This window comes from Coloeus monedula, assembly GCF_965178545.1.
Source record: "Coloeus monedula genome assembly, chromosome: 1".
NCBI classification, from domain to species: Eukaryota; Metazoa; Chordata; class Aves; order Passeriformes; family Corvidae; genus Coloeus; species Coloeus monedula.
The window spans coordinates 41,928,523-41,942,784 of NC_138781.1; positions in this window are offsets into that span (position 1 = coordinate 41,928,523).

A 14,262-nucleotide genomic window follows, 5' to 3' on the forward strand; every position below is an offset into this window, starting at 1 on the left:
CCACAGGGGAGCAGGGCTCCATCAAATCTAACGGTAACTTGGGAAGACAAACACCATCACTCCAAATGTCTCCCCCTTCCTTCTTCCCTCAGATTGATATGCTGAGCCTGACTCCAGAGGGTATGAAAAATGCCTTTGGTCAGTGGGGGGCAGCTGTCCCAGCTCTGTTTCTCCAACTCCTTGTGCACCCCCAGCCTTCTCACTGGTAAGGCAGTACAAAAGGCAGAAAAGGCCTTGACTCTGTATAAGCCCTTCTCAGCAATAACAAAAACATCTCTATATTATCAATCCTGTTTTCATTGGGAATCCAAAGCAGAGCCCCACAAGAGCCACTGTGAAGACAATTAACTACCCCAGCCCAAACCATGTGCCCACGTGCATAGCAGGATCATACAGTTTTGTCACAAGGCAGAAATTCACATCTCTACATACCATAAGCACTATTTTACTTCAACAGTATCATCACTATCCATATTTTTACTCATCTCTGTGTCTTTACCTCAAAGCTCCACTGTAAAGCAAACAGAGAAGCATAACAGTTCAGATTTGGTTTAAAAACATAGCTCAAATGGTCTAATTTCCTATCAGGATTAAGTCCTTATGGAGAAATGTATAACACCATAATCTACACAAAGCACCTAAAATTACCTAAATGCCTGAGCTGCCTGCTGAAATTTTACTGATCCTACACATCCTCTATGCAGCCCTTGCTGACTGACACTTATGGAATCCAGTATGGAATTTAAACCGCCCCCTACACAGACTTCTCCAGCTCTGTCCAACAATTGCACCTCAGCATTACAGCAAGGTTCAAGCATCCTCCCAAGCATGACATTTAACTGAAAAGGGTTCAACCCTCAGGGAAAGTCTGGATGAAGATGCTAAAGATATCCCCTGCAGATCAGCTTAAAAGCTTTTTAGCTTGGCTAATAGATGGAAGTCTCATTGTATTAGTATCAGCTAATTGATTTTGGGGAACAAAACCCTCTTGCCTTAGGTTTAGCCTGCCTTACCACTGCCCTATAGTTTGCTGGTAAAGCTGAATAGTCAGAGAAGAGTCTTACCAGATGCAGCAGAGACTGGAAATTGGATGTTTTCCAACACAGCAATTGGTATAGACACTATCTGGATTATGCAGTCCCTTATTAAGTAGTGTCAAGGATTAGCCAGAACTAAAAACACTTGTGGGATTAGGGATTTATTTATATGAGGACAATCAGGAAAGTGAATTAACTAAAAATGTTACTTTAAAGAGAAGCTGTAAAACTACATTAAATCCTAATGTAGATGTTCTCCTTTAGAAACTACATTTGAATGATCTAACTTCACTGATGAAGTAAATTAAATTAAATTAGGACCACTTGAATTCTGGATAAGAAGGTCCTTAGGGGTTTTAATGACGTTTAACTGATCTATTTCTAAGTCACATCTTTAGCTGACTCACATTAATTTTCACGAATTGCTCCATGTAGATAAGTCTCAAGTTCTGAAATGAGGAAAGCCCATAAAAAGAAAAGTGACTGCTAAATTAATGGCAACAAGACATTCCTAAAAACAGTTGCAACACAGCTTGTTCATCTGCAAAGGCAATAGCAATCACAATGACTCTGGATCTGCATACTGAAGGACAAGATTTAGTAACAGGCTCTCAAATAAGTCTTCTTGTGACAATGCCCAACTGAAGCTTCTTCTGTACTTCTCAGATTGAAAACTGCCTGCTCTGCAATTGTTGTTTAGCCAGTCCTAAAACAAGATTTTAGATTTTAGGAAACTAAACATTTTGGAAGGGATTTAGGCCAAAGCTAAGACTTATAATTAAAGAGCTGTAAACTACTCGTGTCAAGAGAGTACCTTTTTTTTTCATTCCAAGTTCAACTGATGGAGGCAAAACAAACAAAAAACATCCCTCATAACCCTGTTCTTGTTTTTTTCTATTTCTGTAATCTATGCAATCCATGGTCGACAACTCGTAACCAATCTATTTCTTGTATTGTATCAGAAAGCCAATGGGACAAATAGCATTACTGACCTTTCTGCTTTTTGTTCAATATCCTATTTCCAGAGTGGAAGGAACTATGTAGTTCTATAATATTACTAATATTTGAGTCAAATTGTGCAACAATAACTTTGTTGGAAATTCAGCTAATTTATCATTCTCATCCTTCTATTGTGCATCTAGACTTCTTTCTGTGATTTTTTTCTGTCTATAGAACAATTGCTATTACAGATACTCATATTCAGGGTGTACATAAAACTTCATTCCCTCATACAAGGTTTCCTCAAGAGGGGTAATATAAGAATATGCATTTAAATTTTAATACCGGGCATCATAAGCAGGTTTTCCTTCCAAAGAGACAGTTTTTCGAGTCCCTCTCATGACATGTGCAGTAATGAGCATCTTAACACTGTAGGTGGGTTGTAGTTATTACTGTTCAGAGAGTATATCTATACTCAGAGGGAGAAAAAAAGGCTGGAAGCAGGCTAAAATATGCTGAACCATTGGCTCAATTTCTTTTGTCTTCACCACTGTCAGTAAGTAAAGGTAAAAGCACCCATATTATGCCTCAAAAAAAAACAACTCACAGATTTTCCTTGTGCAGAGAACAATCTGTGAAGGCTTAGCCTTTGCAGCTGATAGCAAACACATGTTTAGATTAAAATGCAGGTCTTAAAATATCCTGCTCTTGAACAAATACACTTACAAGGATGTTATGTCTAATTTTGGCCTTTTGGAAGGCTAACTATTTTCAGAACCCATTTTATTGAAGTCTTAGGATACTTGCAGAAATAAAGTATTACATGTTGATTAGGTAGAAACCATGTTTCAAATATTAAGATTCATCTGGTGCTTCCTCTTCACTTAAAAGAACAAAAGAAAAAGATACTTTGCACCAAAAGCCAAAGACATTACATTATTTTCATTAATTATGGTCTTAAAAAACATTCAGAGTTGTTAAAGGAGCAGAAAACCTAAAAAGCTGTAGAAGAGCTTAGTTTGGCACCTTTAATTTTTTCTATTATGGAATGAAGACTTCTGCATTTTCATTAATAATTCCTGATGTTTTACCTATTACATCATCATTTTCAATAGAAAGGAAATACAACCTGCTTATTTCAGATCACTGAAAAAACCAACAAAAGTGGGAAAGGGGTTGCATTTACAAAAAAGGTGAAGAATGCAATTTGTCTCTGGACTTTCTGGAAAACAAAACAGGCTAAAATCAGAGAGGTTAAGGGGAGGAAAGTTTGCCAGTTTTAAAACTGAAGAGGAAGCCAATTTAACCTTGACTTAGTCAGTGTTTGTGAAATCCTAGCATCCATGCAGACCTTTAAATGGAAAAAACAACCCTGCTTCTCGATTCCTCTGGGGTGATGGCGACTGCAGAAATTCTGTGGTTCTGGTATAAAAGTATCCTGATGTTATTTTCCATCAGAAAAGATAAATTGTTTCATTCTCGGGTTTTGAACTCATAATGGCTTAAGCACACAAGTAATCCTTCTGAATTCTGAAATACTGTATGTTTTTCAGGATTGTGATTGCTTTTTTATTATGTGTTTGTACACACTTCTCCATGACAAATATAACAAGTAAAATTGCAAAAGCCTGCTTAGTTCAGCAAAAAACCACCCTGTTTTCTTCTTACTTAATGAGTTGAATCCACTCATGAGTGGTTGAACAAGTAACAGTTCTGTGGCTGCAAAAAAGAAGTTGGACCTTGGGGCAGAAGTAAGGGAGAGTGGAAGAGGAAGCAGAGGATAACAGAACCTGAAATCCTCCTTTCAGCAGTATCAAACTATTGGATGTGCTCAGAGACCGCCTCTCTTTGCAGGTTTAAAGACCCAAGAATGGCATCTTAAAACGAGCAAGCCCTCTGCCCTATTCTCTTCCTTTGCTTCCCAGGGGTACAGTACTGCTGAAAAGTTGTTTGTTCTTGTAAGATTTAAGAAACATTTCTTTTTAATTGATGTTCAAGCATTTCTAGTATCTCCATTGTGCATTGAACACAATCTAATAGGGAAAGATCTGCCTACTTAATAACAACTGCAATGCTTTCTCACGCTAGTCAAGAGTCTTGGGTCTCCTGACAAGACATTTCTGTATGGTTTTTCAAAAGCAAAGGTTTTCTTGCTGTAAAAATTAGAACAATTTCTTTTTGGTTTCCATCCTCTCAAAAAACAGCTTGAGCAGTTAAACTTGAATCCTTTCCAAGTACCTTTTTTGACTACACAACACACTTTAAAAGAGAAAAGTTTTCCTTTACAAACATCAACATTAAAAGCTTTTAATAAAAAACTGTTTTACAACTTTAACCATAAAATTGTTACTGGAAGACTATATTTTCAACATTTTGGGGGAGAGAAACAGAAATTTATTTGGATATTACTGTAAACAATTATCAACATGTACTGGCAGACTTTGCTGGAATGCACGAAATGCAGTGCAGGAAAAAATGTTGCCCTTTTCTATCTATATTTAAATTAGACCTTTGTTCAAAAGCCCATTTCAGATCAGAGGTATTTTTTGCTTAAATCACTGGAAGAGGTAAACTATTAAAAAAAAGAAATCCCCCCAAATGAAAAAGAGGATTATCCAATTTTATTTTCTGCACAGTTTTGATAAAACCTCAGTGATAAAACCCCTCATATGGTATCCTACATAATACATTGATATATAAGCAGCATGTGCAAAAATCCTAAAAGTACAAGAAACTTTTAATGCATATTAAGTATGACATATCAAAGTCATCAGCCCTACACTGTAAAATAATACAAGTACAGGGACCACAAAGTCCCACAGGACAGCTTTTCATGCTGTCTTCTGCCCCTTTCCTGGACTAGAAATACTCCAATGGCAAGTTCTTCTAAAAAATTTACCATAAACCTACAAAATTGATGATATTTTCATTTTGAATGTTACATCTACAGACCCCCAAATATACCAGCAGTTTTATTTAAGCAGCTAAATTTTACTCTTGATTGGAGAAAGGAAAACAGATGTGCGTGTGTGTGTGTATGTGTGTGTGTGCGCACGTAGGAAATATAAGTGTAGGAGGGAAGGCAAGCAGAATCAAATGTGAACTCCTGCATACAAAAGATGGTGGTAGCAAGTGTGGGGTGTAACATATGTTGGAACACTGTTCTTAATTTTAACATTCTTTGGATGGGTAAATTCATGGCAATTATACCACTAGGATTCGTCAGCCACTTGCAACCATAGGAATGTAAGAACAGAAGAATGGTAGGGACTACAATTAGAGGGAATGCATGGATAAATCAGCAGATAATATGCAGGAATATTAAGATGATTGATGGACAGAAAGTGAGAAGGAAAAGTAGTGTGACTAGAGACTCTCTAGAGTCTCCAGGGACTGAGGTTTGCCTGCTGACCTCTGCAGCAGTGGGTGTGGGGTTGCAAGATGGGTGGAGCATATGCACTAGAGACTGAAGGAAGGAGTGCACAAAAGAGGAAGCACCAGCTTACTCAATTGCAGACACGCTGTCAATTGTCCTCCTTGGTTCGTCTTTTTTAGTTCATTCCTCTATTGAAGGTAACAGATGAAGCCAGGAACCTTTGGAAATTAGAGTTATACAAACAAAAATTCAGTGAGAGACAATTATGATACTTTCCAAAGGCTAGTTGTTAAAGATCTTCTGTCTCAGATTATTTCTAAAAGGGAGATACAATATCTAGCTAGTCTACACAAGATACTGAGTTGTTGGCAGCACAGCTCTTTTCAATACATGGGGTACTATAAGTGTCAAGTATTATTATCATTACTACTACTAAGAAAAAAAACAGTAAAATATGGTATTGAACAAAGGGCAACACACTGCAATATTCTTACATCCTGCTTCAAAATAAATATATTTCTATCACTGGTAATAGAAATATACTATAAAATGGAAACTTGTAAAAATAAATCCAGACAAATAATCTAAGGAGGGTGGGAGTGATACAAGAAATTGGCATTGGTTTGCTTGATTGCTTTTATGCTAAATGACATGAGGATTGGGCTGAACACTCTAGACTGTAATGTTCTCTGTTAAGGTTGATTTGTTCAAATCCATTACTCTTGTCAGAGTTTGGTCATTTATGCATCTACTGGGGAGAGAAATCAAATATTATAAACACACAAGGCAATGCTGCAACTCCCGTATTTTATTTTTTTCAGTTTGAAGCTACTACAGACCGCTTAGATGTTGCAAATCCCTTTATTCCCTCCACAGGAGCCTGAACACACTGACCTTTCTTTACTGTATGCAACTTTCAGTGGAATAAAGAATATGCTGGTTTGACACCAGGCAGGGTAGCTTGGATGTACATATCCAAGACAAGTTAACTAACCTATTTAGAGACTGACAAAAGTCCATCCCGAGGCAGGATGAGTCTCAGTACAGACTGTTAAAGCCTAAATACATCAAAGTGCCTAAATGAAACTCCAAGCCCCTGTCTGGCTACACTATGCTGGGTACCCACAGGAACAGTTTTAAAGCCAGTTCAGGTGTATCCTGAGGAGCTATAGCTGCACTGCTAGACTGGAGTGTAGATGTATGATATGAGAGATGACTGCAGATATTAATCTGCGTTGAAAATTAAAAATTGCTCAGGATAAGAGCAGTAAAGAGACAAAGACAAATTTGTAAAGGAAATAAGATTTTACTTTCTGGAAATTGCATTTGGACATTAAGGCTGATTAATAAAAATTTAGTAATTTTTTAGCATCTAATCACATTTACTCAGGGTGGTTTGAGTTCTCACCAGTGCTGGTTATTCAGTAAATTCCCAATCAATTAAATACATTATGTTTCCTCAGTTTCATCTGAAGCTTTGGTGGGAAGATTTCTCACCCAGAAACTGATCCCAGTCCAAAAGGTTCCTTGCAGGAATGCACAAATTGTGAAGATTTCTATTTTTAACTTCCTGGGCAACAAGCTTGCTCATTTTCTTACTTTGGTCAGCAATTTACACAACCAAAGGTAGCAAAAGCCTCCTCAGATGGGAGCACTACTTCCTTATGCATTCATTTCTACCTCATTTTTGGTTTTCTTTTGAGCAAAATGTCTCTACAGGTATCCTATGTATAAAGCTAAAATCCTTGGTAAAGAATATATGCAAAAGTCAAATGCAACTTTTTTTAAATTCATTAAGTACTTCAAACATTTTAGCAAGCACGTAAGTCCCAACAATATTTTTGGGAAGGGAGAGCAGCAGATCTGCTTCTTAAAAAATTTATCATTTTTAAGGGAAAATATCAGAAGCTTGATGTACAAAATTAGGGGATGAAAGCAATAGGAGCTTCAAATCCTTTTTTCGGTCATGAACTGATCTACAGCTATGTAGTCAATCATGTGATTTCACTGAGATACAATTTATTAAGGAACTTAAGCCTGCCAAATTGTAACTATGGATGATTCTATTACCAAGTATAAAAATATTGGAAGACCTTTATCTATTTGGATTCTAGCTATTCAGAAAATGAATAAAAATATTATTTTGAAACTTTAAATATTAAAGATATATATAAATTTTTATTTTATTAAACTGACCTCTTTTCTGTTCTGAAATTCCTATTAATCATCCCCTTGTTGTACTGTCTTACACACTAAGTCATTGTTATCAAGTAAGTTGTCCCAAAGAGGTGACAAATCATTATATTTCTGAACAAATAGATGTGCTACAAAAACACTTCTAGCAGGAGCACTTACAGTTTGATTAAAGGTGAAACAAAATGAAAGTGAACGCTAGCTTTTTGTGCCTCTATAATGTTTTTCCTTACTTGATCTTTAATCTTTTAGAGAGATTAAAAGAAGAAGACCAGTCCAATTTGTTTCAACAATAACAGTGTTAGTTCAGAAGGAATGCCTACAAAGATCTGCAGTGCCTGACACAAGAATTATTAAGGACAATAGCAAAGAAGTAGCCATGAATTTAAAATATAGATACAATTTACAAATCTCATTTTGCTTACCTGTCATTGCAATTAGCAGTATGCTAAACGGCTGTGATAAGTAGTCATGGTAATAGGTGACCCTTTTTTTAAAGTCAGGATGTATTTGAAAGAACTTTTTTCAATAGTATATCCTCTCTCACTCTTCAGGGGACCCTTACTGCAACAAAATAGATATGAAAACGTAATTGTAAAACCTCAACATTTGCTACAGCATTGAGTATCTACAGCATTGGACTGGAAAAATCTTTCTTTTTTCTCTATCTATCCCAGAAAATACCAGGTAACAAATTTCTGTCTTTTAAAAGATATCTATATCCATCTAGCTACCTAAATATGTATGCTAAATAAAAAGTAAAATGTAATGAAATCATTTGGGGAAAAAAAAAATAAGGTGTTCAATAACTTACCTAGAGAAGCAGTGAAAATCGTGTTATTTGCAGAGATATTTAAAACTAAATTGCCCAAAGCACTGAAAAAGTTTATAGTAGAGAACCATTTGGCTGGGGAATGCAATGGACTACATAATGTAGTAAGTCTTTCCCATCTCTAGATTCCATGATTGATACAATAAATGAAGGTGACCAATTTTTTTTTAATCAATAAAAAGAAAAACAGCATCTTTTGAAAACTCTGTCCTTCATTATTCTAGGAGATAATAAGGTTGAAAAGTCTGACAAGTCCACTAATGATTCTAAAATTACAACAAAATAAAATCAATCATTTAGAATTAAGCACCATTTCACAAGTACTGTATCATACTTATGCTTCTAAAACATGACTCTGACACACATTTGATCATGGTCCAACACAACTTGCTGTGTATGCCCAGAACAAAGTAAAACAGCAAAGACACACAGGTAAACAAACGGTACGCAACAGGTATTTAAGCCAAATTTGAGCTGGTCAAGTTAGACCAATCACACCAGTGACTGACCACATCCATGAGAATTCCTGAAATGACACAGCGGCCTGAAGTCTACCCAGCCTCACTTGGGATATTTACCAAAGTACCTAAATTTAACTTTGTCTCCTGGAGCTCCACCTACAGCCATTTATGAGAGAGCTACTCTGCCAAGCAATTCTGGCTACCTACAGCCCTAAGGAAAACAGACTGAACAGGGAGTCTCAGTTATTGATCCCTGTCCCAAAAGGGAGTGCAGTCTGAAAAATTCCTGGGAGCTCAATTTCAAATCCTCCCATGGAAACGTTAGCAGACACTGCTCTGCATGACCCCAGCTACTCAACGATTACAGCAGAGAGCTGTGATATGCAGACCCAGCTGCTGCTTCCTTGTCTCCACAGGGACTAGAAGGGTCATATCCTGGAACCATACAGAGTTTCCTACTGGACAGAAAGAGTAATAACTGGACTGTGCACTGGCTATGCCTATCAGCTACTCCTTATTGCAGTTTGATGAGCCTTGAATAACTTTGGGTTCCTCACAAAATCACCTTCCTCAGGATATATCCCATGCACCTTCTTGAGAGAATAGACACCCCAGCCACCAAAAATAAAAATTTGAGATCCACTTCTGTCAGCTGACTTTTCCTAAACAAATTATGAATAACTCTTACTGACAATGGCCATTTAAGCCTGTTTCCAGAGTGATAACAGAATTTCTTGAGCATATTGATCTATATTATATTGGATTGGAGTAAGAGAGTAAGTGGTCTTGCACTTTCTCTGTGTTTATGGAACAGCGCACAAAAGTATGTTATTACTGTCCAAAATTTTATAAATTCTTTATAAAAGAGTAACATCAATATATAGCATGATACACTTGCCAAAGGCAACTTTGGGGGAGGGAGGGAAGGAGGGAGAGAAGGGCAAGATATTTATGGCATGTTTCCTGCATCTGGACTGCTGAACAGCAGAATTATATTCAAACTGCATTCAAGGGAAACTTATAATAAGAAGTACATATAGAAAGCAGAAATATTTCTACCAAACCTGGGAACAATGCTCATATATTTAGGTATGTTTTTCTTTGCATGTATCAAATTCTCCAGGGACATGATTCAGCAAAATGCTTCAGCACAAGACTAGCTCTGTGCACTTTAATGGGGTTATTCATGTGCTTAAAGAGCAATACAAGCTTAAGTGCTGAACTTAAGAATTACAGATTTTAACAGCTTTAAAATTACAGTCTTCAAATAAAACATGCCAAAATATATTTTATAAAAATAATCTTAGAAAAATATTCCAAACTCGCCAGTAACTTTTCCCTATTAACTAAAATCTGCAGTTATCCTCAACTCATCCATTTCTAAAGAGAATCCTCACATCTGTCTCTTTGTTATACCCAGATAAATAACCAAAACAGAAATGTCCAAGACATCCTGATCTCTAGAGGAAGCACAGCAATTTTTTTTTCAAAGTTCATCTGTTAACAATCCTAGAGGGAAAAAAAAGATATTTGAAAAATATACCTAGAAAACTGCCAAGAAAGATGGCAGTTTATATAGCAGTTCCAATAACTAAATCAAAGTGCATCTGCAAGAGGCTATCACTGTGATCCTGACTTACGGTCAGTAGCAGCAGCATCTTCCTGGCTTCTAGGAAGGACATGACATAAAAGACACAAGTCCAACAGATACATCACCCTAAGTGTGCTCTGGCAATGCTCCACCCCACCTAGATAGAAATCCTTGTGGGAAAATCTACCAATTTTTCTCATCTCATAATCCCAGTTCCTTTGTCATGGATTCAGTCCAATCAGAACCCAAGCAACACTATCTTCAAAAGAATTTGAAAACTCACAGCAAGAAATGCTTAACTCTGTTACTGTAGGCAAGTTCTTAGATTAACCATGTAGCTAAGCACCAAGAATGCTCCTGCTAATTATGATTTCATATGTACTCCTTAAGGCACGGGTATTTTTCTTTTCCCTCAACCAAAGGCATAGGATAAAAGTTTTGGTTGAAAAATATTTTTTACATTTCTCTAAAACTGAAGTAAAATCTTCCACAACTACCATCATAGTTTTTTTCTTTTCTGTCTCAGATACCACAATCAATTCTCTTGCAACACAACTGAAGTGCAGGAAATTTAGGTCTGTTTAGTATTAATGGTTTAAGAATAGAATTTCATCTCCCATCAGAAACATCTGCCAATCTGCACAATTCTTCTTCAGAGCCCTAAGAAACCTAGATTTTATTAGGTTTCAGGACAGACATTTAAAACAGAGTATAAAAGGCAAAACACACTACCCCATCCCTTCAGTTCTTTTACTCTATGTGTAAATTCTGTTCATCAGCAGACACAACTTGGGTAGCTCCTTGTTCACAGTAAGATAACTAGACCAAGAACATAAACATTGCAACAGAATAACTCTCTTCAGTTCTTTTCAATTTTCATTTTCCAATGAAGAGCAGTTTCTCCAGTCAATCTAAGGTCATTGGAAGTGAGTGCTTGGTAAACTCCTCATAGGCAGCCATTACAAGGGTCCACTGACCACACTGAAAACCATAAACAGTGTTGTTACCAAAATAACTGTTACAGCAGCAAGCAGTGATAGTGACTATATTCTTCCAGTGGGAAAAGGTTCTGCCACAGGTAAGTTAGGCCTCAGAAACTATTTTTCAAAAAATTCAGAGTTGACTAGACCCGTGGGCAGAAATGCAGCATTTGTTTGCTCATGACATACATACAATGATGAGCTTGTTTTGAACACTTACCATCCCAACTCTGCTACCAGTGTATTATTTATAACTCCAGAGCATTTCCCAATCCTTGCAGATGCCTGAGAATAAGGACGATGTAAGCATAGGCAAAGAGGCAATGCCAGTTACTAAGAGGCTCAGAAGAGCCATAACACCATTCTGGACAATTTAAATATTAATCTTTTCCTTGTTAACATAAAGCCTCTCCATGTTCAGTTTCTCAGTTAAACAGGAGGGAAAGTGGTTTACACAGCAGTGCTTTAGTGAGATGGTATCTGATTACACTTCATCTTCTGATACACAAAAGTGTGGCTTCCCAAGAGTTAATAAAAAGTGATGGTTAGAAATTACAAGAGCACTACTTCCAAAATGAACTTAAGATCAAGCACGAGAATTTCTAATTACCAAATTAAAAACCTGCATTGAGAGGTATTCACCTCTCAAGCATGAACGGGCGGAAAGCCATGATTATATCTCTCATCCTTTAGCATAAGCATTTCTTACAGACCTACCTTGCAGTAGTGCTTAGGAAGCTGATTATTCCTGCTTCCTTATCAAGAAATTAGGTGCCATAATGTTGGGTGTATGAGTAAAGGGATAATAGTACCATATGGAGGCAGAGGAGCTAAAATATTGACATTTCATTTTTTTCATCCTACTGGAGATCTGTCATTCTTTAGATTGTTGTAATATGTAAGAGAGAGAGAAAACCTTTTGCAATCACAAATTTATATGAGTCAGGTTTGTACACCTAAAAGCGCTCAGGGTTTGACCTTGTGTTTCTGAATTTTTAGGAGTCTCTATAGGACTCCAAAACAAAATTGTATTATATAAGTATATTGTATTATATATAAGCTGACAGACAGGGCTTATAATACTCTGGAGGACCTGGCTGATCTTCAGAAGCACATGCCATCCTCAAATAAAATAAAGAATTAAGTAAAAGGTGGTCAGTCATTGTAGTTAATATCCACAGCTTTTCTAGTTTCTAGCTGGGAGAACCACTGCTGACTGTTTTCATAACAATTTTCTCCCATCACATTAGAAGAAGTCACATACAACTTTTACTTGACAGTCCAAGTTAGGACAGTGCACATTAAGCTACAGGTCACAGTAGGGCTGTGCGACTGCAGAGAAATTCCACTGCATTTTTTCCAAGCCTGGCAGAATTATTCTACTGCTTTTGAAGGAGCATTTGAACACAGTCTTCTCCTTGTTGTTACCTACCATAATGAGCTAATTAAGAAAACAAGAAAGTCACAAATACAAGTCACGTTCCTCTCCAGAAGAAGGGTAATTGTTGCAGAAATAAGAAAATATTAGCATAATTCAATACTAATAATTCAAATGCCAGTAATTAATAGCCCAATAAAAATTGCCTAGGATTTCCACACAAATCTTACCATCTGCCTGCAATAAAAATCATGAAGTGTATCTGTTTCAAGTGGAAGTCAGATGAAGGAGATGTAGGTAGCACCTATTCAGCAAATTAAAGAACCTTGTAAGTCAAGATAATGGGGGGATTTTCTCTAAAAAGAGGCCCATCACCTTAGAAATTCCTGGATGTATTCTCAGTATTATGAAATAGGATCCTCTCAAAAGTTGTGTCACTCCATAAATACATACAGTCTCCAAACATAATATTCAATATGTGACATTTTCTAAACAAGAACAGTATGTAACTAAAAGACCCTTGAGTAAAGTAAAAAAATCCCAGTAACCAGCAAAAAGATATCATGATGCAGGTAGCTTGGTCACATTCCCTATCCAGCTTGCCCATATGGACTTGGAAACCTGTGGGAAAGGGTCAGGGACTGCCCTATGTCAGACACTAATGGTTCCAGGCAGCTTTACAATGGATCCACTGCAGGTCAAGGCTGAGCCTGACAGCCAAGTTGAAACATATCCAAAAAATACATGAAGACATCAGCTAGAGGGAGGAGGAGGAAGAGTTAGAAAAGAGTTAGAAACAAGAGAGGGAACACCAAGGTCCAAGGAGAAGGAAGGGGAAGAAGTGCTCCATGACAGATACCCATGCAGCCCATGAAACACTATACCATGCACTTAAAAGACTGAAACTACACTCACAAAATACACCTCTCTCAAATTAAAGCTGATAAGGTCTTTATGACATTGTGTTAGATGTGTCTGCTAGAAGACAGAGGATGAGAGCGAGCACGGAAGCTGCCATACAGTTTGGCCGCTGGTGCTGTCCTAGTGTGTTCACCCTTCCACCTCTACTCCTCCTTAACAGTGCCTATGTGAGACAGTAGGTCATGGGAGTGGAAAGGCTCTCAGGGTGAATCTTGAGTACTGTACACAGTGGTCCACACTTTAGCCATCTGTATAGGGAACAGTTGGAAGATTTGTCCAATCTCTCACCCTTATAATTTTGAAGGTCAATAATTTGGCACAAAATCCATGGCACAAAGAAGCTAAAGCAACACTGAATGAAGTCCTCTGTGTAAAACCGAAGTGCATCTGTCCTAGCTCAGAAAGGAGAAATAGTGAGATTAGCGTTATTATACCAGTGGATGGTATATATTTTGGATGGCAATTTTGGATGATCTCAAGAAACACTGTCTCCATGTAAAAATGAAGCACAATATCAAACAAGGTGGAAGAAGGAAGAGGCCAGGGAGGCTGTA